Source organism: Cuculus canorus, chromosome 1 (genome assembly GCF_017976375.1).
Source record: "Cuculus canorus isolate bCucCan1 chromosome 1, bCucCan1.pri, whole genome shotgun sequence".
Lineage (NCBI taxonomy): Eukaryota > Metazoa > Chordata > Aves > Cuculiformes > Cuculidae > Cuculus > Cuculus canorus.
Genome location: NC_071401.1, coordinates 1,714,989 through 1,741,302, shown reverse-complemented (window position 1 = coordinate 1,741,302; position 26,314 = coordinate 1,714,989). Strand labels below are relative to the sequence as shown.

Below are 26,314 nucleotides of genomic sequence, written 5' to 3'. Positions count from 1 at the left end.
ATGGTCCTTCTCTTCCATGCAGCTCTCCAGCCACTCTTCCCCCAGCCTTGAGCTGCACAGGGTTGTTGCGTCCCAAGTGCGGGACCCAGCACTTGGCCTTATTAAACCTCATCCTGCTGGTCTCAGCCGGCAAATCCAGCCTGTTCAGATAGGCTCCAGCCACTTGCATCTGCTGTCGTGACTGTCACAGTCCAGTACTTCCACTGTCTTCCTTCACGTGGACGACTGTGGGGACAGTCACCAGTCCCACAAGCCTGAGGGACACAGCTGAGCTCCCAGAACCGCAGATGCTGTTCTCAGGAAAGCTGGTGAGCCACCACCTGGTTCATCCCGTGTAATTGAGGAATTGAAGATTTCAAGACTTGAGAGGCAACACATCTTGTTATGAACGCACTCTCTACTCCCAAGAAATTTTCCCCAATATAAGACCATCAGACTAAACTGTCTTTTTGGCAAAGAATAATTTTTTCAAAGCAATAAATATGCAGGAAGCTTAAATCATAAACACGGTTAGAAACACGTGAAGGCTTCTTTCAACTAAATTAACACCGGCAAAAGACAGAATGAAATATTGATCTCCGTTTCTGAATTAGCTTTCTGAGGTTTGCAACCACCTTTTCATGGCTGTGAACAGAGTGCAGCAAAACAATTGATCATCCCTCACTTTGCAAGCTGAACTGCATGGATCATTAATGGTCGCCTTGTTAATTAAATACGGTAGCGGCATCCTAGATTAGTCTTGTTGTTATAAGAACACCATTAATAAACCTGGTTTTCAATTTAGGACACATCATCTCTTCATACAGTAGCCATTGTAATATTTCTGCCTAAGCACAATACTTCATTCATTACCTTGACAGGTCACATCGTTTAGACCCGTCCACAGGAATATATTTCATCAGCTTGCAAATCCTATCTCTGTTTCCATGTAGAAATCCCACAACGCAAAATGTCCCCTTTAAATCTCATATTTTCATAAAGCAGTGGGCACAAAAAAAAGCCAAAACCCCAAACAAGAGAATCATAGAATAATTTGGGTTGGAAGGGACCTTAAAGATCATCCAGTGCCAATTCCCCGCCATGGGCAGGGACACGTCCTACTAGATCAGGCTGCCCAAAAAGTTCAATAGGTTTCCTAAACTATTATTTGGCACCACACAAAATGAACGTTTAGCTGAAGAACTATGTTCTTCCCACTTCCCGTATTTTTCAGTCTCTTGCAATGTATAAACATATGGAAAAAATGCTTTTCTACCAATGTTCAACAAGGAATCACAAATAAGCTCAGTAAAGATCTGCCCTCCATCATTTTATTTCAGGTCCAGAGATGGGCCACAAAGATGACCAGAAGGTGGGAACACCTCTGTTATAAGGATAGTATGTACAGTTGGCTTTGATGATCATGAAAGTCTTTTCCAACCCAGTGATTCTATGAGTCTATGACAGGTTGAGAGAGTTGGGGTTTTTAAGCCTGGAGAAGAGAGGGCTCCATGGAGACCTCAGAGCAGCCCATGACTCTATGAAACATCTCAAGCAATCGAAATGACTCGCACTCATAGAACCAGAGAATCACTTGGTTGGAAAAGACTTTTGAGATCATCGAGGCCAACCGTACCTGTCCACTACTAAACCAGATGTCTTAACACCTCACCTACCTGCCTATTGAACACCTCCAAGGATGGGGACTCAACCACCTCCCCGAGCAGCCTCTGCCAGTGCCTGAGAGACCTTTCAATGAAGACATTTTTCCTGATGTCAATCTGAACCTGTCATGGTGCAAAGCCAGGTTGGATGGGCCTTGGGCAGCCTGATCTAGTGGGAGGTGTCCCTGCTCATCTCAGGGGGGTTGGAACTGGATGATCTTTAAGGTCCCTTCCAACCCAAACGATTCTGTGATTCTATGATTTTATGATTCCATAACTCTATGAACTTGAGGCCATTTCTCTCGTCCTATTGCCTGTCACCTGGGAGAAGAGACCAACACCCACGTTATATATACACGTAGATATATTTTATACACATACACACGCGGAGAACCATCCTTTAAAATTTAGAAGTATTAATTTAAATACTGCAAGACCGAACGTATGAGGAGTACATTACTAGCACTTTGAAATGCTGAGGTGGCAATACAGTGAATCACAGAATCACAGAATCACAAGGTTGGAAAGGACCCATTGGATCATCGAGTCCAACCATTCCTAACACTCCCTAAACCATGTCCCTAAGCAATTCATCCACCCGTTCCTTAAACACCTCCAGGGAAGGCGACTCAACCACCTCCCTGGGCAGCTGTTCCAGTGCCCAATGACTCTTACTGTGAAGAATTTTTTTCTGATATCCAACCTGAACCTCCCCTGACGGAGCTTCAGGCCATTCCCTCTAGTCCTGTCCCCTGTCACTTGGGAGAAGAGCCCAGCTCCCTCCTCTCCACAACCTCCTTTCAGGTAGTTGTAGAGAGTAATAAGGTCTCCCCTCAGCCTCCTCTTCTCCAGGCTAAACAACCCCAGCTCTCTCAGCCGCTCCTCATACGACTTGTTTTCCAGCCCCCTCACCAGCTTCGTTGCTCTTCTCTGGACATGCTCCAGAGCCTCAACATCCTTCTTGTGGTGAGGGGCCCAGAACTGAAGTCAGTACTGAAGGTGCGGTCTCATCAGTGCTGAGTACAGAGGGAGAATAACCTCCCTGGACCTGCCGGTGACCCCATTTCTGATCCAAGCCAAGATGCCATTGGCCTTCTTGGCCACCTGGGCACATTGCTGGCTCATGTTCAGTCGCTGTCAACCAGCACCCCCAGGTCCTTCTCTTCCGTGCAGCTCTCCAGCCATTCTTCCCCCAGTCTGTAGCGCTGCATAGGGTTGTTGTGCCCCAAATGCAGGACCCGGCATTTGGCCTTGTTGAACCTCATCCCATTGGTCTCAGCCCAGCGGTCCAGCCTGTTCAGATCCCTTTGCAGAGCCTCCCTACCCTCCAGCAGATCCACACTTCCTCCCAGCTTAGTATCATCTGCAAACTTGCTGAGGGTGCACTCAGTGCCTTCATCCAGGTCATTGATAAAGACATTGAACAGGGCTGGACCCAGTACTGAGCCCTGAGGAACTCCACTTGTGACTGGCCTCCAGCTGGAGTTAACTCCATCTACCTTCTATCATGGAGTAGGTTAGGAAACAGTTCACACAGTCTTTTTCTGAAAATTGACAGCATTTATTGCATTCCAGTGGTCGCAATTAAAAAGGCACTATTTCCACTGCTACAAAGTAAGTCATTAAGTTAAAAACTACAGTCTCCTGTGCGCTTAGAGAAGAACCAAGGTATTGCAGTTAACTTATTTAATGAGGTGGAAGTCTTTGCGTTTTTCGAATTATTTGAAATAAATACAATTTTTTTTTTTTGTTAAGGAGATACTGAATAAATTATACAAGTTAATGTGCTTTTTAGATGGACTCAATTAGTATCAGATATTCACAGACAACATAACACAGTAAATCAAAATCAGCAGGATGTCCCTCAGGGGATGAATAATTAATTCTTAATGGCAATATGTAAAAAACCACGGGGTTATAGAAAATATCTCTCTGACCACATAGCTGAGGTTCACATTCATTCTGAAACCGCGACAGACAAACGCATCGTGGGTTGCATCAAAAGAAGCGTGGCCAGCAGGGCGAGGGAGAGGATTCTGCCCCTCTACTCCTCTCTTGTGGGACCTCATCTGGAATATTCTGTCCAGTTCTGGAATCCTCAACATAAGAAGGATATGGAACTGTTGGAATGGGTCCAGAGGAGGCTACAAAGATGATCAGAGGGCTGGAGCACCTCCTATACGAGGAAAGGCTGAGAGAGTTGAGGTTGTTCAGCCGGGAGAAGAGAAGGCCCCAAAGAGACTTTAGATCAACCTTCCAGTACATGAAAGCTGAGGAGGGACTGTTTACAAAGATTTGTAGTGATAGGACGAGGGGCAAACAGGAGAGGGGCAGATTTAGACTGGACATAAGGAGGAATTTCTTCATGATGTGGGTGGTGAGACACTGGCACAGGTTGCCCAGGGAAGCTGTGGATGCGCCATCCCTGGAGGTGTTGAAGGCCAGGTTGGATGGGGCCTTGGGCAGCCTGGTCTGGTGAGAGGTGTCCCTGCCCATAGCTGTGGCGTTGTAACTAGATGATCGTTAAGGTCCCTTCCAATGCAAACTGTTCTATGATTCTATGATAATGCCTCAGAACTCAGACCGCATCAAGCAAAACGTAGCCTTTTCCCAGAACAATGTTTTAATGCTGCACACCCATTTTCCAAACAATCTGTATGAGGAGTAACACATTCCTTCAAAGGAAAACGACGCATTAAACGCAGTAACCCAGCAGGCTGAGGGAGGTGATTCTCCCCCTCTACTCTGCTCTCGCTGTCTTCATAGCAGAGATGCTCCAGCCCTCTGAACAATTCCATGGCCTTCTCTGGACCCGTTCCAACAATTCTATATCCGTCTTATGTTGGAGCATCCAGAACTGGACACAAGACTCCAGGTGGGGTCTCACCAGAGCAGAGCAGAGGGGGAGAATCCCTTCCCTCGCCCTGCTGGCCACGCTGCTTTTGATGAAGCTCAGGACATGGTTGGCCTTCCAGGCTGCGAGAGCACATTGCCGGCTCATGTCGAGCTTCTCATCAATCAGCCCCCCAAGTCTTTTTCCTCCGGTCTGCCCTCAATCACATCATCTCCCAGCTTGTATTGAAACTGCAGATTGCCCCAACCCTGATGTAGGACCTTGCACACAGCCTTGTTGAACCTCATGAGATTCATACAGGCCCTCTTCTCCAGCTTGTCCAAGTTCTTCAGGATAAACCTGCTCCTGCATGGGCTCTCTACTGGCTGCAGTTCCTGCAGGCTGCATCCCCCTCTTCCCAAGTGGGTTCCTCCTTAGCTGCAGTGTAGCTATCTGCTCTAGCATGGTTCTCCATGAGCAGCACGGAAATCCCTGCTTGACCATCGTCTCTCCCACCGGCTGCAGGGAAATTTCTGCTCCAGCACTGCTCACCTCCTCCTGTTCTTTCTCCGCCCTGGTTGTTCGTAGGGTTGTGTCTCATATTTTTAACTCTCACCCTGCTGTGGGGTGTATTGGCCTTTCTTAAACAGGTTTCCAAACGGTGCCACCGGCTTGGCTAAAGGGCTCAGCGGCAGGTGCAGTCCCATTTCTACCAACACCTACATACCTAAACCAAACACAATTGTTTACTGATAGACACATTTTTTTCTATATATCACACTGGAATACTCAATTCCTTGATCTCTCAAAGCAAGAAGTTAATGCCAAGCAGCTATGTTTTAATAGGAAAACCAATAAACTAAATTTCCAGTGTGGGAGAAGCCTTCTCCTCACGCAACAAACACCCAGTCCCTTCAAAAAGGACAAAGAGCTTCACCAGCTTTGATGCTGGCAGGGTCTATTCTAAGAAAACTTAACTCTACACCATGTTTAAACCAGGTGGTGTTCTTACAGACAAGTGGTCGACTGGAATAAATACCTTGAGAAACTGCCTACCACTGGCCTAGACAGGCACACCCTCCGCTGGGTAAAAAACTGGCTGGATGGCCAATAAATGGAGTTAAATCCAGTTGGTGGTAAATGGAGTTAAATCCAGTTGGAGGCCGATCACAAGTGCTGTTCCCCAAAGCTCACTGTTGGGTCCACTTCTGTTCAATATCTTTATCGATGATCGATTTCCAGTCTATTTCCAGATGACACTAAGCCGGGTGGAAGTGTCCATGTGCTTGAGGGTATGGAAGCTCTACAGAGGGATCTGGATGGGGTGGATCCATAGGCTGAGACCAATGGGATGAGGTTCAGTAAGGTCAAGTGCAAGGTCCTGCATTTGAGACATTACAACTCCATACAGCCCCAGGCTTCGGGAAGAGTGGCTGGAAAGCTGCCTGGTGGAGAAGGACCTGGGAGTGCTGGTTGACAGCAGTTGAACATGGGTCAGCAGTGGTCCAGGTGGCCAAGAAGGCCAATGGCATCTTGGCCTGCATCAGAAACAGTGTGGCCAGCAGGAGCAGGGGAGTGATTGTGCCCCTGGACTCAGCACTGGTGAGACCACACCTCAAATACTTCATTCAGTTTTGAGCCCCTCACTCCAAGAAGGACATTGAGGTGCTGGAGTGCGTCAAAGGTCTTCTCCAAACAAGTGATTCTATGATTTTTATTTATTTAGAGAACAAAATGTATACAAAGTGTAAAAATAGATTAACATATTCATCAAGGAACTCTAAATATAATACATAAATTCATTAGGGAAGCAATAAACACACTGCATAAATTAATTCCTTTGTGGTTTTCTTCATTAAATGCTACTTAATGAGTTAATAAGCTAGAAAAGCAATGACAAATTGCTGAAGTGCATGTACAGCAATTCTTTTTTCTTTAAAAAAAAAGCAGCATTGTTAACTGAATGCCGCAGCTTTGGATACAAGCTCGTAACATTATGCAAGGTTGTCATTATACCTTCTAGACTGCTTTAACAAGTACCTTGTCCTACAGGATGTGAATTTGCCAGAAGAGTGCAGGCTTTACAAAGTTCAATTGCAGAAAAGTACTCTTGCTGATGTTTAAGAAGCACCTACTCCTTAAAATTCAGATGAAAAGTTCTTATTTGTATTGCAGGAGATCTTCCAGCTCCTTGGGAAATATTAGAATCATAGAATCATAGGATAGTTTGGGTTGGAAGGGACCTTAAAGATCAGTTAGTTCCAACCCGTCTTCCATGGGTAGGGACATCCCACTAACGCCGGCTGCTTCCAATATTAATTAGAAACCTACAGCTCAGAAAGCAAACTGTATCCTGGGCTGCATCAAAAGAAGCGTGGCCAGCAGGGCGAGGGAGGGAATTCTTCCCCTCTCCTCTACTCAGGTGAGACCCCACCTGGAGTCCTCTGTCCAGTTCTGGAATCCCCAATATAAAAAGGAGATGGAACTGTTGGTCCAGAGGAGGACTACAGGGGCTGGAGAGCTACTTCTATGTGAACAGGCTGAAAGCGTTGGGGTTCTTCAGAGAAGAGAAGAGAAGAGAAGAGAAGAGAAGAGAAGAGAAGAGAAGAGAAGAGAAGAGAAGAGAAGAGAAGAGAAGGCTCCAAAACTACCCCAGAGCAGCTTCCAGTACCTGAAGGAGTACTACAAAAAAGCTTGGAAGGGACTATTTTCTTTATCTATTCTTCCTACAAAGGAGAATTAGATTCTGTTGCTGGAAGTTAGTTTTGAGGAGGTAAAAAAAAAAATCTAAAGGGTGAAAATGGGATTAATCATAGAATCATAGAATGGTTTGGGTTGGAAGGGACCTTAAAGATCAGTCAGGTCCAACCCCCCTAGTTCCAACATCTCCCACTAGATGAGGCTGCCCAAGGCCCCATCCAACCTGGCCTTGAGCTTCTTGGGAAATATTGGAATCATAGAATCATAGAATAGTTTGGGTTGGAAGGGACCTTAAAGATCAGTTAGTTCCAACCCGTCTTCCATGGGTAGGGACATCCCACTAAAGCCGGCTGCTTCCAATATTCATTAGAAACGTAGAGCTCAGAAAGCAAACTGTATCCTGGGCTGCATCAAAAGAAGCGTGGCCAGCAGGGCAAAGGAGGGAATTCTTCCCCTCTCCTCTACTCAGGTGAGACCCCACCTGGAGTCCTCTGTCCAGTTCTGGAATCCCCAATATAAAAAGGAGATGGAACTGTTGGTCCAGAGGAGGACTACAGGGGCTGGAGAGCTACTTCTATGAGAACAGGCTGAAAGCGTTGGGGTTCTTCAGAGAAGAGAAGAGAAGAGAAGAGAAGAGAAGAGAAGAGAAGAGAAGAGAAGAGAAGAGAAGAGAAGAGAAGAGAAGAGAAGAGAAGAGAAGAGAAGAGAAGAGAAGAGAAGGCTCCAAAACTACCCCAGAGCACCTTCCAGTACCTGAAGGAGTACTACAAAAAAGCTTGGAAGGGATTACTTTCTTTATCTATTCTTCCTACAAAGGAGAATTAGATTCTGTTGCTGGAAGTTAGTTTTGAGGAGGTAAAAAACAAAATCTAAAGGGTGAAAATGGGATTAATCATAGAATCATAGAATGGTTTGGGTTGGAAGGGACCTTAAAGATCAGCCAGTTCCAACCCCCCTAATTCCAACATCTCCCACTAGATCAGGCTGCCCAAGGCCCCATCCAACCTGGCCTTGAGCACTTCCAGGGAGGGGGAAGCCACAACTTCCCTGGACGACGCATGCTGGTGCCTCACCACTATCAGTGTCAAGAATTTCTTCCTAATGTCTAATCTAAATCCACACTTCCCTCTCCCAAGCAGCTGGGTGTGTTTGAGAACTGCGTATGTTCCAACTGAGAAAGAATTCACATCTGTGCACCCAAACTTTTTCCTCCATATCTGCAAGCTCGGCAAATACGCTTCAAAAGCAGCCACGACATTGTTGTCCTTCTTCTATGAGAAGATCAGCTAACATTTAAGCATGGATATAGGAAGACACCCAGGCCCACCCTTAGCCATTCCGAAATGCCAGCCTGTTTAGCAGCACAAATAACCCTTTTGGAATGTGTGCAGCCAGCCTACAACGGTGCAGTGCCCACCACCTCACGCTGACCTCTCAAATATCCTCATCCCCAGAGCTTAAGACGCCACTGCACTGAATCGAGAGCCAAGGGGAATGATCTAAGGACCCATGGTGTTATCTACAGCTTTGTGCATGTTTCTTTGATTTCTAGAACAGAGAAACTGGTGCAAACAGCTACAGCATGCTGCTGTGATCCATAATTCATTTCTCCCCCCCTTCTCCATCCTCAGGAGAACCCTCCTGGAGTACTGTGTCCAGTTCTGGAGTCCGCAATATATGAAGGACATGGAAATGTTGGAACAGGTCTAGAAGATGCCATGAAGATGATCTGAGGGCTGGAGCAGCTCTGCTATTAGGACAGGCTGAGAGAGTTGGGGTTGTTCAGCTTGGAGAAGAGAAGGCTGCAGCAAGACCTTGGAGCATCTTCCAGTACCTGAAGGGGGCTACAAGAAAGCTGGGGAGGCATGGAGTGATAGGACAAGGGGGAATGGCTTTAAATTGGAAGAGGGGGAAGATTTAGATTGGACATTAGGAAGAAATTCTTCATGATGAGGATGGTGAGACACTGGCACAGGTTGCCCATGGTGGCTCCTTCATCCCTGGAAGCGTTCAAGGTCAGGCTGGATGGGGCCTTGAGCAGCCTGGTCTGGTGGGAGGTGTCCTTGACCATGGCAGGGCAGTGGAATTGGGTGATCTTTAAGGTTCCGTTCAACCCAAAACAGTCTATGATTCGATGTTTCCATGATTCTATGATGATCCCCATTCTGTACTATAAAGCAAGGAGGCCAAATTTACCTACAGGTGACTAAATTTCATGGAAGGGTACAGCCATGCCTGTGCTCAGCTGCATGACTTGACAGACCTGCAGACCATCTGAACAGAATAATTAGCTCCGGCCCTTAAAAGTGCACCAACATAAGCCTCCTCTCCCCTGTTCGCAGGGCGCAGTGGCCCACGCTCTTGGCTGGCCAAGGAATTTCATTCTACTCACTGGCACTGAACTGACTTTCTAAAAATCCTATGTATTTCATTTAAATTACAGTCTTTAAGGGGTTAAGATCTACCTGGTCTAATGACTGCTGAATATATCCTAGAATCATATAATAGTTTAGGTTGGAAGGGACCTTAAGGATCATCCAGTTCCAACCCCCTTGACACGGGCAGGGACACCTCCCACTGGATCTCTTCTCCAGGCTGAACAACCCCAACTCTCTCAGCCTGTCCTTGGATGGGAGGTGTTCCATCCCTCTGATCATCATTGTAGCCCTCCTCTGGACCCGTTCCAACAGCTCCATACCATTCTCCTGTTGAGGATTCGAGAATTAGACACAATACCCCAGATGAGGTCTCATAAAAGAGGAATAGAGGGGCAGAATCCCCTCCCTTTCCCTGCTGGCCACGCTTCTTTGGATGCAGCCCAGGACACGGTTGGCCTTCTGGGCTGTGAACGCACATTGCCGGCTCATGTCGAGCTTCTCATTAATCAGCACCCCCAAGTCCTTCTCCGCAGGGCTGCTCTCAAAAATATCCACCAGAAAAAAACAGAATGGATCATCGGATAATGAAACTCCTTTGACTCTAGATTATGTTTGTTATCTCATTTGTCCCCATGGACATTGCCTAATTTTCCTTTGCTCTTCTCTCATTTGATAGACAGAGAGTTTATTGGGGGCAAGGACTGTCCTTTATTCTATATCTGTACAGGACCAAGGCCACCAAAGCCCAAGGGCTTTAAATGTTGCTGCATTTCAATGTCCTCATCAAACAATGAGGCCATTTGCCTACTTGTTCGAGCAGACAGAAATTGCAGTAACTATATTTAAAAGCTACTAATAAGGAGAAAGTTTGAAAGTGGTATTTTCTATTCCTGGAAAACTGTATACAGAATGTCCCCAAAAGAAGAAGGATATGGAATTGTTGGAACTGGGTCCAGAGGAGGCCACGAAGATGCTATGAAGGCTGGAGCACCTTTGCTGTGAAGACAGGCTGAGAGAGTTGGGGTTGTTCAGCCTGGAGAAGAGAATGCTCCAAGGAGACCTTAAGAGCAGTCTTCCAGTACCGGAAGGGGTTACAAGAAAGCTGGAGAGGGACTGTTTACAAAGGCATGGACTGATAGGATGAGGGAGAATGGGTTTAAATTGGAAGGGGGAAGATTTAGATTAAGCATTAGGAAGAAATTCTTCACAATGAGGATGGTAGACACAGACCCAGGTTGCCCAGCGAAGCTGTGGCTGTCCCATCCCTGGAAGTGTTGAAGGCCAGGTTGGATGGGGCCTTGAGCAGCCTCATCTACTGGGAGGTGCCCCTCATGGCAGAAGGGTGGAACTGGATATTCTTTTAAGGTCCCTTCCAACCCAAACCGTTCTAAGATTCTATGAATACAGCAAAACCACCTCACCTTGCCTTTTGCACTGTTGGGAACCAGATTAATTACTAAAGAAGTATTCAGGTCCACCGGAACACAACTTCCATCAGACAGAGAGAGGCAGGCATGACAGCAGTCTACAGATTGCTTCAGCAGCCACCGCAGCCAGCGCGACGCTGTGCAGTTGCTGTGGGCTCTCCCTTTGCATGCCCAGAATTCCTGCAACAACTGCACAGTTACACCAATCCAGTGCTCTTTAGTAAAGCTCTGTATGGGAAATGTAACATCGTCCTAAAACATCTTCTGTTTGTCTAAACGACGAGGGAACATGACATGGAAGGTGAGAACAACCACCGATGAAAAAGCTACCAGTCCCATACCAAGGAACGAAATTTCAGGTTTTCAGTGAAAATAAAGGAAAAAAAACAAAAACCAAACCCTCAGCCTTCTGGGAGGAAATATCTGCAACAATGAAGTATTAACACAGGCTGAGAGAGTCGGGGTTGTTCAGCCTGGAGAGGAGAAGGCTCCAAGGAGACCTTAGAGCAGCCTTCCATTACCTGAAGGGGTCTCCAAGAAAGCTGCGGAGGGACTGTTTACAGAGGTTTGTAGTGACAGGATGAGGGGAATGGCTTTAAATTGGAAGGAGGAAGACTTAGATGAGACATTAGGAAGAAATTCTTCACGATGAGGGTGGTGAGACACTGGAAGTTGTGGATGCTCTATCCCTGGAGATGTTGGATGGTTGGATGGTGCTTTGAGCAGCCTGATCTAGTGGGAGATGTCCCTCCCCATGGCAGTGAGTTTGAACTGGATGATGTTTGCAGTCCCTTTCAACCCAAACCATTCTATTATTCTATGACAATTTCAGAAAGCCTGGCTACAAGTTACACCAAAAGACAAAACACAAACATGAAAGACCTGGAGCGGTGCAGGGAGGGCTAAATGCGATTACACAGCAGAGGTCTCCTGCTGGGAGTTGTCTCTAGGCAGAATGTGTCCTATTCCTACACAGAATCATACAATCATACAATTATAGAATAGTTTGGGTTCGAAGGGACCTTAAAGATCAGCCAGTTCCAACCCCTCTGCCATAGGCAGGGACACCTCCCACTGGATCAGGTGCACAAGGTCCCATCCAACCTGGCCTTGAACACCTCCAGGGATGGGGCAGCCACAACTTCCCTGGGCAACGTGTGCCAATGCCTCACCACCCTCATTGTGAAGAAATTCCTCCTTATGTCTAGTCTAAACCTGCCCCTCTCCAGTTTATAGCCATTTCCCCTCGTCCTATCCCTACATGCCTTTGTAAACAGTCCCGTCCCAGCTTTCTTTGTAGTCCCTCCTAGTAAAACCTTACTTCATCATTGGAGTAAAGCTACTTTTGCTGTCACCATCCACTTACCCCTCTGGGTCGTGAGCTATAGCCATCATCAGGGCTAAGGTCTCTCACTGGCAGTGCTTGTACTAAAACCCAGCTAGCTCTGACCCCCAGCAGTGCTTCCAAGCTCTTTCCGTCACAGGCATGAGGGGGCAGTTAAGGGCAGGAGACCTCCTGGGAGAGAAGTAGTGAAATCTCCCAGGCAGAGGAAGCCAAACCTGGCACGATTTGTACCCGTAATGTTCATTCAAAGCAGACCTCGAAGCAAATTAGCCAGGAAACAATGTCTTTTTCACCCCCTGCCCCTCTTCAGAAGGACCTACTTCTCTATCTCTGGTAGGGATACTGAATTAGTTGGCACATATGCAGCGTGAACAAGAAGAAGACTTGAACCTGAGACTAAAGTGAGAGCCAAATTATTGGATTCTAAAGCACATTCAGTGAGAAAGAGTGAAAGGGGTCAAGGAAGTACTGGGCCACTTGACATCAAGAACAGTATCTGCAGGAGGAAGTGGAAGCCGAGCAGAGTAGCTTGCAGTGTTTTTGTATCCTTTGCTTTATACGGCTGTGTTGGCACACTGGGATGTAGACGAGCATGTCCTGCTGGGAAAGGAAGAGATGTGACAGGACTGAGGAATCGTGAGCCCAGGGCACGATCTCGCATGCTGAAGCAACTCCAACTGGTTTGGCATTAAATGCGTATCTCCACATTCGGTGCCCCTCAAGCACACAGCAGCTCTGCTTAGAAGTAAACCGTTTTCTTTTACAAAGACAAAATAAGCAAAAGATTCATTTAAAAGCCTACTACAACTGTTGTGCGATAAAAAACAAGTGACAAGCTTTTAGGCTTAATTACTTAATCAAAACAATAAGGGAATAAGGTATTCTGAGCCTGAGAGCTGGTTTGTTTCTTTTCCAGCTACACTCATTAAACTAATAAACAGATCTCTTCCTACAGATATTATATATATTCCTCCAGAGTGGCTACAAAGCTCCCTATCTTCAAAACCATTAAAAATCATAGAATCGTAGAATAGTTTGGGTTGGAAGGGACCTTAAAGATCATCCAGTTCCAATCCCCTGCCATGGGCAGGGACACCTCCCACTAGATCAGGCTGCCCAACCAACCTGGCCTTGAACACCCTCAGGGATGGGGCAGCCACAACTTCCCTGGGCAAACTGTGCCAGTGCCTCACCACCCTCATGACGAAGAAATTCCTCCTTATGTCAAGTCTAAATCTGCTCCTCTCCAGTTTATAACCATTACCCTAAGTCCTATCACTACAAGCTTTTGAAAACAATCCCTCCCCAGCTTTTTTGTAGGCCCCTTTCAGGTACCGGAAGGTCGATTATAAGGTCTCCTCGGAGCCTTCTCTTCTCCAGGCTGAACAACCTCAACTCTCTTAGCCTGTCCTCACATGGGAGATACTCCAGCCCTTTGCAGCCCTCCTCTGGACAATCTACCATTTAAAAGGGGAAATTAGTAGGTGTTAGTTCATAGAACCATAGAACGGTTTGGGTTGGAAGGGACCTTAATGACTACCCAGTTCCAACCTCCCTGCAATGGGCAGGAACACTGCCCACTAGAACTGCCTTCCAGAACTAGAGATCAGTTAAGAGTTTTCAAGCTCTAGAAAAGCTTATTGAAATTAAGAGAGCACCTGAGACACCTTCTATGAGAAGAAAACTTCCGTGACCACGTGCTTGATGGGCCAGGAGATTTTCCACAAGGTTCTCTGTCCTGCTGAAACATTCTACATAGATGACCTGGAAGCAAGCTTTAAGAACAAGAACTCTTGTAAGAGTCAGAATAGCTTGGGTTGGAAGGGACCTTAAAGATTATACATTTCTAACCCCCTTGTGATGGGCAGGGACACCTCCCACTGGATCAGGCTGCTCAAGGCCCCTTCCAAGTTGGCCTTGAACACATCCAGGGACGGGGCAGTCACAATTTCCCTGGACACGCTTCATTTTAGAGCAGGCTTATGGCTGCTCTATGGATGGAATTAGATGATCTTTAAGGTCCCTTCCAACTCAAACCATTCAAGGATTCTATGTTTACACCTAGCTGCCTTGGCTGCTATAAATTGCAAGACCACACAGTCAGTACAGCCTGGCTCCACCCTGAGTTCTCCTCCTCACCATCTGGTGGCCGAGGATAACTGTGGTCTAAAGCGATTCAAGCATGCCTTCTCCACGAGGTAATACTTGAGCAGAATCTGATCCTACACATGCATGCTCTAAACCCAGAGTCATTTCGGTTGTGATCACTAACTCTAACAGGTTTTTATAAACACTTAGCCCATATCTATCTTTGCCATCATGTAAAAATAGAACAAAGAGTAGTCCTTGCTTATATTAGGGAGGCGATTCTGTCACTCTGTTCCTCTCTGTGAGACCTCATCTGGAGTATCGTGTCCAGTCCTGGTATCCTCAACACAAGAAGGAGATGGAGCTGCTGGAACAGGTTCAAACGAGGGCTACAAGGATGATGCGAGGGCTGGAGCACCTTTCCTACGAGGACAGGCTGAGAGAGTTGGGGTTGTTCAGCCCGGAGAAGAGAAGGCTCTAAGGAGAACTTAGAGCGACCTTCCAGTACCTGAAGGGGGTCCAGAAAAGCTGGAGAGGGGCTGTTCATAATGGCTTGTGGTTATAGGCTGAGGGGGGATGGGGATAAACTGGAGAGGGGCAGGTTTAGGCTGGACGTAAGGAGGAATTTCTTCATCATGAGAGTGGTGAGGCACTGGCACAGGTTGCCCAGGGAAGCTGTGGCTGCCCCATCCCTGGAGGTGTTCAAGGCCAGGTTGGATGGGGCTTTGGGCAGCCTGATCCAGTGGGAGGTGTCCCTGCCCATGGCAGAGGGGTTGGAACTGGATGATCTTTAAGGTCCTTTCCAACCCAAACCATTCTATGTTTCTATGATTCTATTATTTTCCACAGAAAATTGTCACACAAATAAAACTTTCTATAAGCACTGGAAGTCAGTGGTTCTGATTTCGTTAAGGGTGTATTTTCAACAAAAAAAACCCCTTTGCTCCAATGCTAATTAGAAAATGAGCGACAAACTTACGAGTAATTAGATCGGGGTGTTAAACCACTTATGTTCCTTAAATAAAACTCCTAATTAGGACACAGCACACATTTACCTACAAGCTAGGTCTGACAAACTGCCCAAACTTTCCCTTTCTAGCTGATATCCAGGACACTATCAGGGAACTGTTAAGCACCAACTTGAGGAGAGACTGTTTACAAAGGCTTGTTGTGATAGGGGCAAGGGGTATAAACTGGAGAGGGGCAGATTTAGAGTAGACATAAGGAGGAATTTCTTCACAATGAGGGTGGCGAGGCACTGGCACAGGTTTCCCAGGGAAGTTGTGGCTGCCCCATCCCTGAGGGTGTTCAAGGCCAGGTTGGTTGGAGCCTTGGGCAGCCTGATCTAGCTGGAGGTGTCCCACTGGATGGATCCCACATGGCAGGGAGATTGGAACTGGATGATCTTTAAGACCCCTTCCAACGCAAACTATTCCATGATACTATGATTCAGGAAGGAGCCCTCGTTTGCCTCGTGCTGGTAGAGGCAAGGTCTCCTACGCCGGTCCACTTTACATAGGTATGACAGTCACGAACGTACATTCTGATATCGACCATCAGGTCGTTCACCTTTCTTTTTTGATTATATTATACAGGGAGCCTGGGCCCGTACTCAGATTAAACTCCCATGGTGGGATTTAGCTACCGATACCATAAAAATGTAAAACTATCACCATTATCTGTTTTTCCTTCCTCCTTCATGGCATATCTCAGGCTCCAAGCTAAATGCAGTTCAATAGATGCTTTTGTTTTATTACACCTAATAAAAGAGCTCCTGACACAAAGGCATCTCAATTGAGAATTCATCCACAATAAACTACTGCAATACAGACAACAACAGTCACATTTCCTTTACAGCTCGCTTATCCGAGACATGCTTAACTGCTTCAAGAAAAAAGGCCCCAACTATATTGACATTCCACGCATCCTGCAGACAGCCTTTCCAAATAGCTTGCACCTTATTCTAATCTCAAAACAAAATTATCCACGATGTCAGAAAAGCAGGAGCAGAGATCTTGAGATATCAAAAGAAAACCACTTTTCACCAGTCACTTCAAGGCCACTGAATATTGCTGCATGTGACAAAAGAATTGCTGTTTGTCTGGAACGCTTCATTCCCACTTCGACATCGACCACCATCAAAACTTGATGTCTGCTGAACTAGTACGGGAAGCAATATCTCTGAGTCAGCTGGACTTTAATTGTCTGATGAGGTTCTCTAACGCAGAATCAAGGGAAAACAGAATCATAGACTGGTTTGGATTGGAAGGAACCTCAAAGACCAGCCAGTTCCAACCCCCCGGAATAGGCGCAGACACGTCCCACTGGATCAGGATGCTCCAAGCCCCATCCAACCTGGCCTTGAACACTGCCAAGAAGGGGGAAGCCACAACTTCCCTGGGCATCTTGTGCAACTGTCTCACCACACTCATCATTAAGAATTTCTTCCTAATGTCCAATCTAAATCTTGTCCTCTGCTATTTAAAGCCATTCCGCCTCATCCTATCACTCCATGGCCTTGTAAACAGTGCCTCCTCAGCTTTCCTGTAGCCCCCCTTCAGGTACTGGAAGGTTAGGATACACTCAATCCTCCGTATTCAAATATTTAATTCATACTGGAGATCGCCAGAGATGTTCTGGTCAGGTTTTTTGTCAGAAAGAGCAAGTTTTGCTGAAACGAAAACCTTTCTCCATATGATATTGGAAATCCAGGATGTAATTCTGGGGGAAAAAAACATGATGACCACAGATATTGGCTACATTACCCAGAAGGTGAGACCTTGCATCATCACAATCAAGATCTGAAGCCTGGTCCTACCCACCAGGTTGCACAGTTTACTTTCAGGATTCTAAATATTTTAGGGAAGAGAAAATTTTTTCCCTGACCAAACCGATGTAATGTTTGCATTAACGGCTCCAGGAATTAGAGAGAGAGATATTTCAAAGTGAAACATCAAGAAAGAAGCAATACATAAACCAAAATACATAATCCTAGTAGTCAACAACTTGATGTCCAGATGGAGATCCATTACAAGATCTATGACCCTCAAGTGTCTGTACTGGGACCAGTGCTGTTTAATGTTTTCATTGGAAATCCAGGATGTAATTCTGGGGAAAAAAACATGATGACCACAGATATTGGCTACATTACCCAGAAGGTGAGACCTTGCATCATCACAATCAAGATCTGAAGCCTGGTCCTACCCACCAGGTTGCACAGCTTACTTTCAGGATTCTAAATATTTTAGGGAAGAGAAAATTTTTTCCCTGACCAAACCGATGCAATGTTTGCATTAACGGCTCCAGGAATTCGAGAGAGAGATATTTCAAATTGAAACATCAAGAAAGAAGGAAGACATAAAGCAAAATACATAATCCTAGTAGTCAACAGCTTGATGTCCAGATGGAGATCCATTGCAAGATCTATGACCCTCAAGTGTCTGTACTGGGACCAGCGCTGTTTAATGTTTTCATTGACCATACAGTGAGATCGAGTACATCCTCTGCAAGTTTGGAGATGACATCAAGCCGAGTGGGGCAGTTATCATGCCAGAAGGATGGGATGTCATCTGGAGGGACCTGGACAAGCTGGAGAAGTGGGCTTGTGTGAGCCTCATGAGGCTTAACAAGGCCAACTGCAAGGTCCTACACCTGGGTTGGGGCAATCTGCGGTTTCAATACAGACTGGGGGATGACGTGAGTGAGAGCAGTCCTGAGGAGAAGGACTTGGGGGCACCTAAGGACTTGATGAGAAGCTCGACAAGAGCTGGCAAGGTGTACTCACAGCCCAGAAGGCCAACCGTGTCCTGGGCTGCATCAAAAGAAATGTGGCCAGTCGGTCAAGAGAGGGGATTCTTGCCCTCTACTCCACTCTTGTGAGCTCCCACCTGGAGTCCTGTGTCCAGTTCTGGAATCTCCAACAGAAGGAGGAGATGGAAGCAGTGGAACATGTCCAGAGGAGGGCTACAAAGATGATGCAAGGGCTGGAGCACCTCTGCCATGAGGACAGGCTGAGAGAGTTGGGGTTGTTCAGTCTGGAGAACAGAAGGCTCTGGGGAGACCTTGTAGCAACCTCTCAGTACTTGAAGGGGACTACAAGAAATGTTGGGGGGGGTACTTTTTCCAAGGGCATGGAGTGACAGGAGGAGGGGAATGGCTTTAAATTGGGAGGGGGAAAATTCAGATATCCAAGCATGAATCGGAACATGATATACCAATAATTACTCCACAAAAACACTGCATGAAGAGCCATATATACACATATATTTAGACAAGACATTAAGAAGAATTTCTTCACAGTGACGGTGGTGAGACACTGGCACAGGTTGCCAAGGGAAGTTGGGGATGCCCCATCCCTGGAGGTGTTCAAGGCCAGGTTGGATGGGGCCTTGGGCAGCCTGATTTAGTGCGATGTCCCTGCTCATGGCAGGAGAGTTGGAACTGGATGATCTTCAAGGTCTCTCCTGACCCAAACTATTCTATGATTCTATTATAAACACACACAAACAAATTGATTTGACTGTTGTGACACGTCTGTATGAAGCTAAATGATTTATCAGCTAGGCTTGGCACCACATGAAACACACACCTTAGGGAAAATTAACAAATCAAGGTTCAAGTGTTAAGAGTTACCTGCTAGCCAAGAAAGTTCTTTCACCTCCTTGAGCCAAAAAAATATTTGTCGTCTTTTTCAGAGAGATGTCACAAACTGTACTTCACATGAACTTGGCAGAGTTTTAAATCAGCAGGTCTAGCCCACAAAATGGCAAGGATCTCCAGCAGCTGGTGTTGTTGACAACATGCAATAATACGATATTCCCAGCCATCATCGGCTGCATCCCCAATTATTCCGAAGACTTAAGGAGGAATTTCTTCACGATGAGAGTTGTGACAAACTGCCCAAACTTTCCCTTTCTAGGTGGCATCAAGGACGCTATCAGAGAAATGTTAAGCACCAACTTGAGGAGAGACTGTTTACAAAGGCTTGTAGCGATAGGACGAGGGGCAATGGGTATAAACTGGAGAGGGGCAGATTTAGAGTAGACATAAGGAGGATTTTTTTCACAGTGAGGGTGGTGAGGCACTGGCACAGGTTTCCCAGGGAAGTTGCGGATGCCTCATCCCTGGAGGTGTTCAAGACCAGGTTAGATGAGGCCTTGTGCAGCCTGATCCAGTGGGAGATGTCCCTGCCCATGACACGGGGATTGGAACCGGCTGATCTTTGAACTCCTTTCCAACTCAAACCATTCTACAATTCTATAATTCCACGATTATTCAGATTGGAAGAATATATTTTTGCTCAAATGTGAGATACAACCAAAAACCCACTGCGTGCGTCTTCATATATATTCAAACTGCACATTCAAGCACCTTTTCTTGTAAAACAACAATACAAAAGTCACTGAAATAACTTTCTGGTCAGGACAATCAGCTGAAGAGCCTCATGTTCAAAGCTGTAATTCAGCTCATTAAAGTGTCCCATTTCCCAAGGCCAGTTACCTCATGATCAAGTCGTGAGAATTCCCACGTCTAAGCTAAGACACCATTTCCCTCCAGAAGAGGAAAAATGTGGTTGAAAGTGTCCTTCTGGCTGTCATTGTATGACAAAAATACTTTAAGACAACTTTAACTTGGATGTTTATTTTTCTTGGTACGACACCCTCCACAAACACAGGAGTTTAGCGACACCTTCAAGCAAAGACCTGAATTTAGCACTGGAATGCCGTTATACAGACACGCATGCCAAGTTCTTTTAATATCATTACGCTGGTTTGAAATGATGGCCCTACTTAAAGTCACATAATGTCAGCACATAATGCAAGAGCTATTTCAAAGCAGCGCCATAAACCACTGTTTCATGATGATCAGTTGCCTCGAACAACACTACGAATGCCAAGAACCTCTAGCTTCATTTAATTACTACCATACAATTAATTATATATTACATAATATATATAGCATATTATATACTGCATATATTATATATAATTATTGCATATTACGTATTACAAATTATATATTTTCATAGAATCATAGAATAGTTTGGGTTGGAAGGGACCTTAAAAATCATCCGGATCCAACCTCCTGCCATAGGCTGGGACATCCCACGAATTCAGGCTGCCCAAGGTCCCATCCAACCTGGCCTTGAACGCCTCCAGGGATGGGGCAGCCACAACTTCCCTGGGCAATGTTTTTCAGTGCCTCACCACTCTCATAGTGAAGAAATTCTTCCTTATGTCTAATGTAAATCTGCCCCTCTCCAGTTTATCCCCGTTCCCCCTGGTCCTATATATTTTATATATATACCGTAAATTATCCAGTATATATATTGACTATCCAACACCATAGGAAGATTTGACGTCATCCAGAGGGACCTGGACAAGCTGGAGAAGAGGGGCTGTGTGAACCTCATGAGGTTCTACAAGGCCAAGCGCAAGATCCTACACCTGGGTCAGGGCAATCCGTGGTTTCCGTACATGATGGGAGATGATGTGATTGAGAGCAGCCCTACGGAGAAGGACTTAGGGTGCTGATGCATCCAGTAGGTCCTTTCCAACCTAGTGATCCCATGATTCTATGAGACGGCAACGTTTGCTCGCAGCCCAGGGCAACCGTGTCCTGGGCTGCGGCAGAGGAAGCGTGGCCAGCAGGGTGAGGGAGGGGATTCTCTCCCTCTACTCCACTCTTAGGAGATCCCACCTGGAGCCCCCAGAAGAAGGATAGGAAACTGTTGGAATTGCTCCAGAGGAGGCCATGGAGATGATGCAAGGGCTGGAGAACCTCTGCTATGAGGACAGGCTTAGAGAGACTTGGGGTTGTTCAGCCTGGAGAAGAGAAAGCTGCAGGGAAACTTTAAAGCAGCTTCCAGTACCTGAAAGGGGGCATCCAAAAAAAAGCTGGGAAGGGACTTTTTACAAGGGCATGGAGGGATAGGATGGGGGGAAATGGATTTAAATTGGAAGGGGGAAGATTTAGGTTAGACATTAGGAAGAAATTCTTCAATGTGAGGGTAGGGAGGCCCTGGCACAGGTTGTCCAGGGAAGCTGTGGATGCCCTGTGCCTGGAAGTGCTCAAGTCCAGGTTGGATGTGGCCTTGAGCAGCCTGGTCTGGTGGGAGGTGTCACTTCCCATGGCAGGGGTGTGGAATTGGGCGATATTTAAGTTCCCTTTCAACATAAACCATTCTATGATTTGTCCAAATAGAAACATAGAATCACAGAATAGTTTGGATTCGAAGGGACCTTAAAGATCATCCAGTTCCAACCCCCCTGCTATGGGCAGGGACATCCTACTGGAAAACAGAATCATATACAATCATGTATAATATTATACACTTCCAGCTGGAAGTATTTTGATTCTTCCAGTTGCGAGATTTTCAACATTTACCACTTTTCCACCTTAAATATACATTCTGCATACATCAAACGTAACCGCTAGTACAAAGTAAACCCAGAAGCAGGAAAGATTCAGCTCACAATGAGAAATTATTATAGCAGAGACGGAATGCATAAAGCTAATTTCAGTCTGGAAACTTTCAGTTCTGGCCTAACCTATGTAATACTAGACAAACGTCTTCCCTCTGTTCCTTCTCCTTACAAATCGCTTGTTGTACCTGTGTCATCCCTCGAGGCTGAGCACTGGCTTTCTCTTTGCATAATGTGATTTACAGCTGGGATTTCTGAATGCCGCTACAACACAAAATCACCGCAACGGTTCAGAGCTCTGCTCTACCAATCGCCCTAATCCCAGTCTTTACTGGTACTCTTAATGGCATCCCTGCTGTTCCATGACAATAGTCCAATCAAGTGAACTTGTCCCATCACTGTGAACCTACTGTACACATACATTTCTATATACATAACACGCTCTTCTCTATTTTTTTTAACCCTCAGGTCACACCTCAAACGCTGGCAGTGAAGTCTAAACTTGTTCTACTCGCAGCAAAAGGGAATGGTTTGACACACACAAAATTATTTCCAAAGTAAAACGCCACGCAAAAAGCTACTGCTTCAGCGTTCTCCGCTGGGTTTGGGTATAAATTACCGACAATAGCAAGCAAAGCCAGGGCTACGTGCAGAATACAGGGCTCAACCTGGTTGATGAGAAGCTCGACGTGAGCCATCAATGTGCGCTCGCAGCCCAGAAGGCCAACTGTGTCCTGGGTTGCATCAAAAGAAGCATGGCCAGCAGGGAGGGAGGGGATTCTGCCCCTCTATTCCTCTCTGGTGAGACCTCATCTGGAGTACTGGGTTCAGTTCTGGAATCCTCATCATAAGAAGGATATGGAGCTGCTGGAACAAGTCCAGAGGAGGGCCACAAGGATGATCAGAGAGCTGGAGAACCTGCCATACGAGGACAGGCTGAGAGAGTTGGGATTGTTCAGCCTGGAGAAGAGAAGGCTCTGAGGAGACCTTACAGCGACCTTCCAGTACATGAAAGGGGGGCAGATTTAGAGTAGACATAAGGAGGAATTTCTTCACTATGAGGGTGATGAGGCACTGGCACACGTTGCCCAGGGAAGTTGTGGCTGCCCCATCCCTGGAGGTGTTCAAGGCCAGGTTGGATGGGACCTTGGGCATCCTGATCCAGTGTGACATGTCCCTGCCTATGGCAGGGGGATTGGAACTGGCTGATCTTTAAGGTCCCTTCGAACCCAAACTATTCTATGATTTTACGATTCTATGATTCTGTGTAGGAATAGGACACATTCTGCCTGGAGACAACTCCCAGCAGGAGACCTCTGCTGTGTAATCGCATTTAGCCCTCCCTGCACTGCTCCAGGTCTGACACTTCTGTTCCGCAGGGCTGATGTTCTCACTTTTCCACTTGGAATAACAATTTGAAGTCGAACAGTTTCCCACAGAAAGTTCCTCAGCTCACTGTGCAAACACCTAAATCACATCGCCTGCTTCTTTCCTCAAACAAACAAGGGTGATTCTGGCATGCAACTCTCTATCTTCCCAGAGGGAAAGAAAAGTCATTTTTCTTTAGAGTGAACCTCTGAGGCCAGCAGGACAACAACCTTTCAAAGCAGGGCTTTTGGTATCCAACCTCACACGCACCCACAACCTCTCAATTGCCTGTTGCGATATCGGGGTGCACGGAACCCTCCTGGAGGGGACACAGGGGGCTCAGGAGCCACCGAAGCCAAACCTAGCACAAAACACTGCTCAGAAACCCTTCTTTCACCCATTTGCCACGCACGCTTCCAGGAAATATTGGGATTTAACCGACTGCCACTACCAATAAAAGAAAACGTTTATCAGAACGTTCCCATCCAGTTGCCTGTCAGCAGTGATTTACACCAGTGGGGTGTCAGGCGTCTCATCAGCCTCTCCCCCCAAACTGGGGGGGGGGGTCAGGGGCTCAACAGCATCGCCCATAAAGGGAAACTGCAAACCTGAGAGAGCCGAGGTGAGTTTTCTCACCTCCGCACACAATGAGAGGGGACTGAGCCAAGAGAGCCACTGGATCTGAAGCTCATGCAGCTCCACACCCGCAGCTCGGGCAGTTCCTGCCTTTCCCCCCACCCCTTGGGCAGCACATGGACACACAGACACAAAAAAAAAAAGACAGGGGGAGGGAAAAAAGCACACACAGAGACCACAAAACCCCCACTCCAACCCAACGCCTCCCCATCACCCCGCAGGGTGCCCGCAGGGACCGCTCCCGGAGGGCTGCGCTCACCTCGAGGAGGGGATGCAGGCTCGGGAGCAGCTTCTGGCCGCTGGAAAACTGCTTCTGACCCAGGGAAAAACTGCTTCTCCGCCGGTACCGGGCAGCCAACACACTTCCACTGTTTCTCGGGAGGGAGGTTCTTTCTTTGCGGTAGCGCTGCGCTGTGCGGAGCTGCCTCTGCCGGTTCGCCTTCCCCGGCTACTCCTCCCTGCCTGTTTGCCTGCCTTCCTCTGGCTCCTCCTTGCCTGCCTGCCTGCCTTCCCCCTCCTCCTCCCCCCTCCCTGCTTCCCTGCCTCCCTCCCTGCTTCCCTGCCTCCCTCCCTCCTCTTGCAGAGGATGCGATGCTCAGATGTTGACTCCCTCCTGTAGGATCAGAGAATCCCTTGGTTGGAAAAGACCTTGGAGATCATCAAGCCCAACCCTACGTGTCCACTACTAAATTGTAGCCCTCCAACGTATGCCCTGGTACCGGCCGGGACAACCCAGGACGTGAGGGAATCAAAGAATCCCATGGTTGGAAAAGACCTTTGAGATCATTGAGTCCAACCATTCCTGCCCACTACTAAAGGTGATCTCTGAGCACCTCCTCTACCTGGCTTTTAAATACCTCCAGCGATGGAGACTCAACCACCTCCCTGGGCAGCCTCTGCCAGGGCCTGAGAACCCTTTCACCAAAGACATTTTTCCTGATGTCCGACCTGAACCTGCACTGGTGCAACTTGAGACCATTCCCTCTCGTCTCATCATCTGTCGCAGGGGAGAAAGGACCAACACCCACCTCTCTCCAACCTCCTTTCAGGCAGTTGTACACAGGTCTCCCTTCAACCTCCTTTTCTCCAGGCTAAACAACCTCTGGTCCCTCAGCCACCTCTAATAACCCTTGTTCTCCAGCCCCTTCACCAACTTTTTTGCCCTTCTCTGGATGTTCTCCAGCCCCTCAATGTCCTTCTTGGAGTGAGGGGCCCAAAACAGAACTCAGGATTCAAGGTGTGGCCTCACCAGTGCCGAGTCCAGGGTCACAATCACTTCCCTGGTCCTGCTGGCCACGCTGTTTCCGACACAAAACAAGCCTTTTTTCTCCAATGAAAGGGTTCCCAGGCACTGGCAGAGGTCACCCAGGGAGGTAGTTGAGTCCCCATCCCTGGAGGTGTTTAAAAGATGGATAGATGAGGTGCTCAGGGATCTGCTTTTAGTAGAGAACAGGTATGGTTAGACTTGATCATCTTAAAGATCTTTTCCAACCAAGCGATTCTATGGTAAAGCTACCCAGTTTTTTGGTTTTCATTAATTTGCTGACATGGAAACGTGCACTACTTAACTTTTGCAAAGCCACAAATCAGAAGCAAAGAAAATAATCTTAACCATAAACATCTGAAGTTAGTAATGTTCGCTAAAGAAATAACTTAGTATGATTTTATAAGAAAGAATATTAATTTGGGGGTAAAACCATAGGTGAGCTAAGGGCACCCACCGGGGTTAACTGCACCTATTCAGACTCCCAAAGGAGCAGAGTGTAACTTGAGTATCATTTCCAATCTGTGTGCAGTCTACCAAAAATGCTATTTCAACTCATTCATTCGTTCTTTTATTAACAGTTATGAATCTCAGTTGTTATCACACTGGAAGGACGAGATGTCATCCGGAGGGACCTGGACAAACTGGAGAAGGCAGCCTGTGTGAACCTCATGAGGTTCAACAAAGCCAGATGGAAGGTCCTACACCTGGGTTGGAGCAAGCCACGGTTTCCATACAGGCTGGGGGATGATGTCGTTGGGAGCAGCTCTGAGGAGAAGGACTTGGAGGTGGTGGTCGATGAGAAGCTCAATATGAGCCGGCAGTGTGCGCTCTCAGCCCAGAAGGCCAACTGTATCCTGGGCTGCATCCAAAGAAGCGTGGCCAGCAGGGCGAGGGTGGAGATTCTGCCCCTCTATTCCTCCCTTGTGAGACCTCAGCTGGAGTATTGTGTCCAGTTCTGGAATCCTCAACAGAAGAAGGAGATAGAGCTGTTGGAATGGGTCCAGAGGAGGTCTACAAGGATAATCAGAGAGCTGGAGCAGCTCTGCTATGAGAACAGGCTGAGAGAGTTGGGGTTGTTCAGCCTGGAGAAGAGAAGGCTCCAAGGAGACCTTAGAGTGACCTTCCAGTACCTGAAGGGGCCTCCAAGAAAGCTGAGGAGGGACTGTTTACGAAGGCTTTCAGTGATAGGATGAGGGGCAATGGGT

At 46.9% G+C, this 26,314-nt stretch overlaps 1 protein-coding gene across 1 annotated transcript in view; it reads right to left on the bottom strand.

The window, feature by feature from the left end:
• The window catches only part of MYO16 (myosin XVI), a 394,275-nt gene extending 369,982 nt beyond the window's left edge, over nt 1-24,293 (bottom strand). The window contains exon 1 of the mRNA XM_054050575.1: nt 24,102-24,293. The gene's annotated coding sequence lies outside the window, so the exon portion shown is untranslated. The remainder of the gene's footprint in view (nt 1-24,101) is intronic.
• Nucleotides 24,294-26,314: the final 2,021 nt, after the last annotated feature.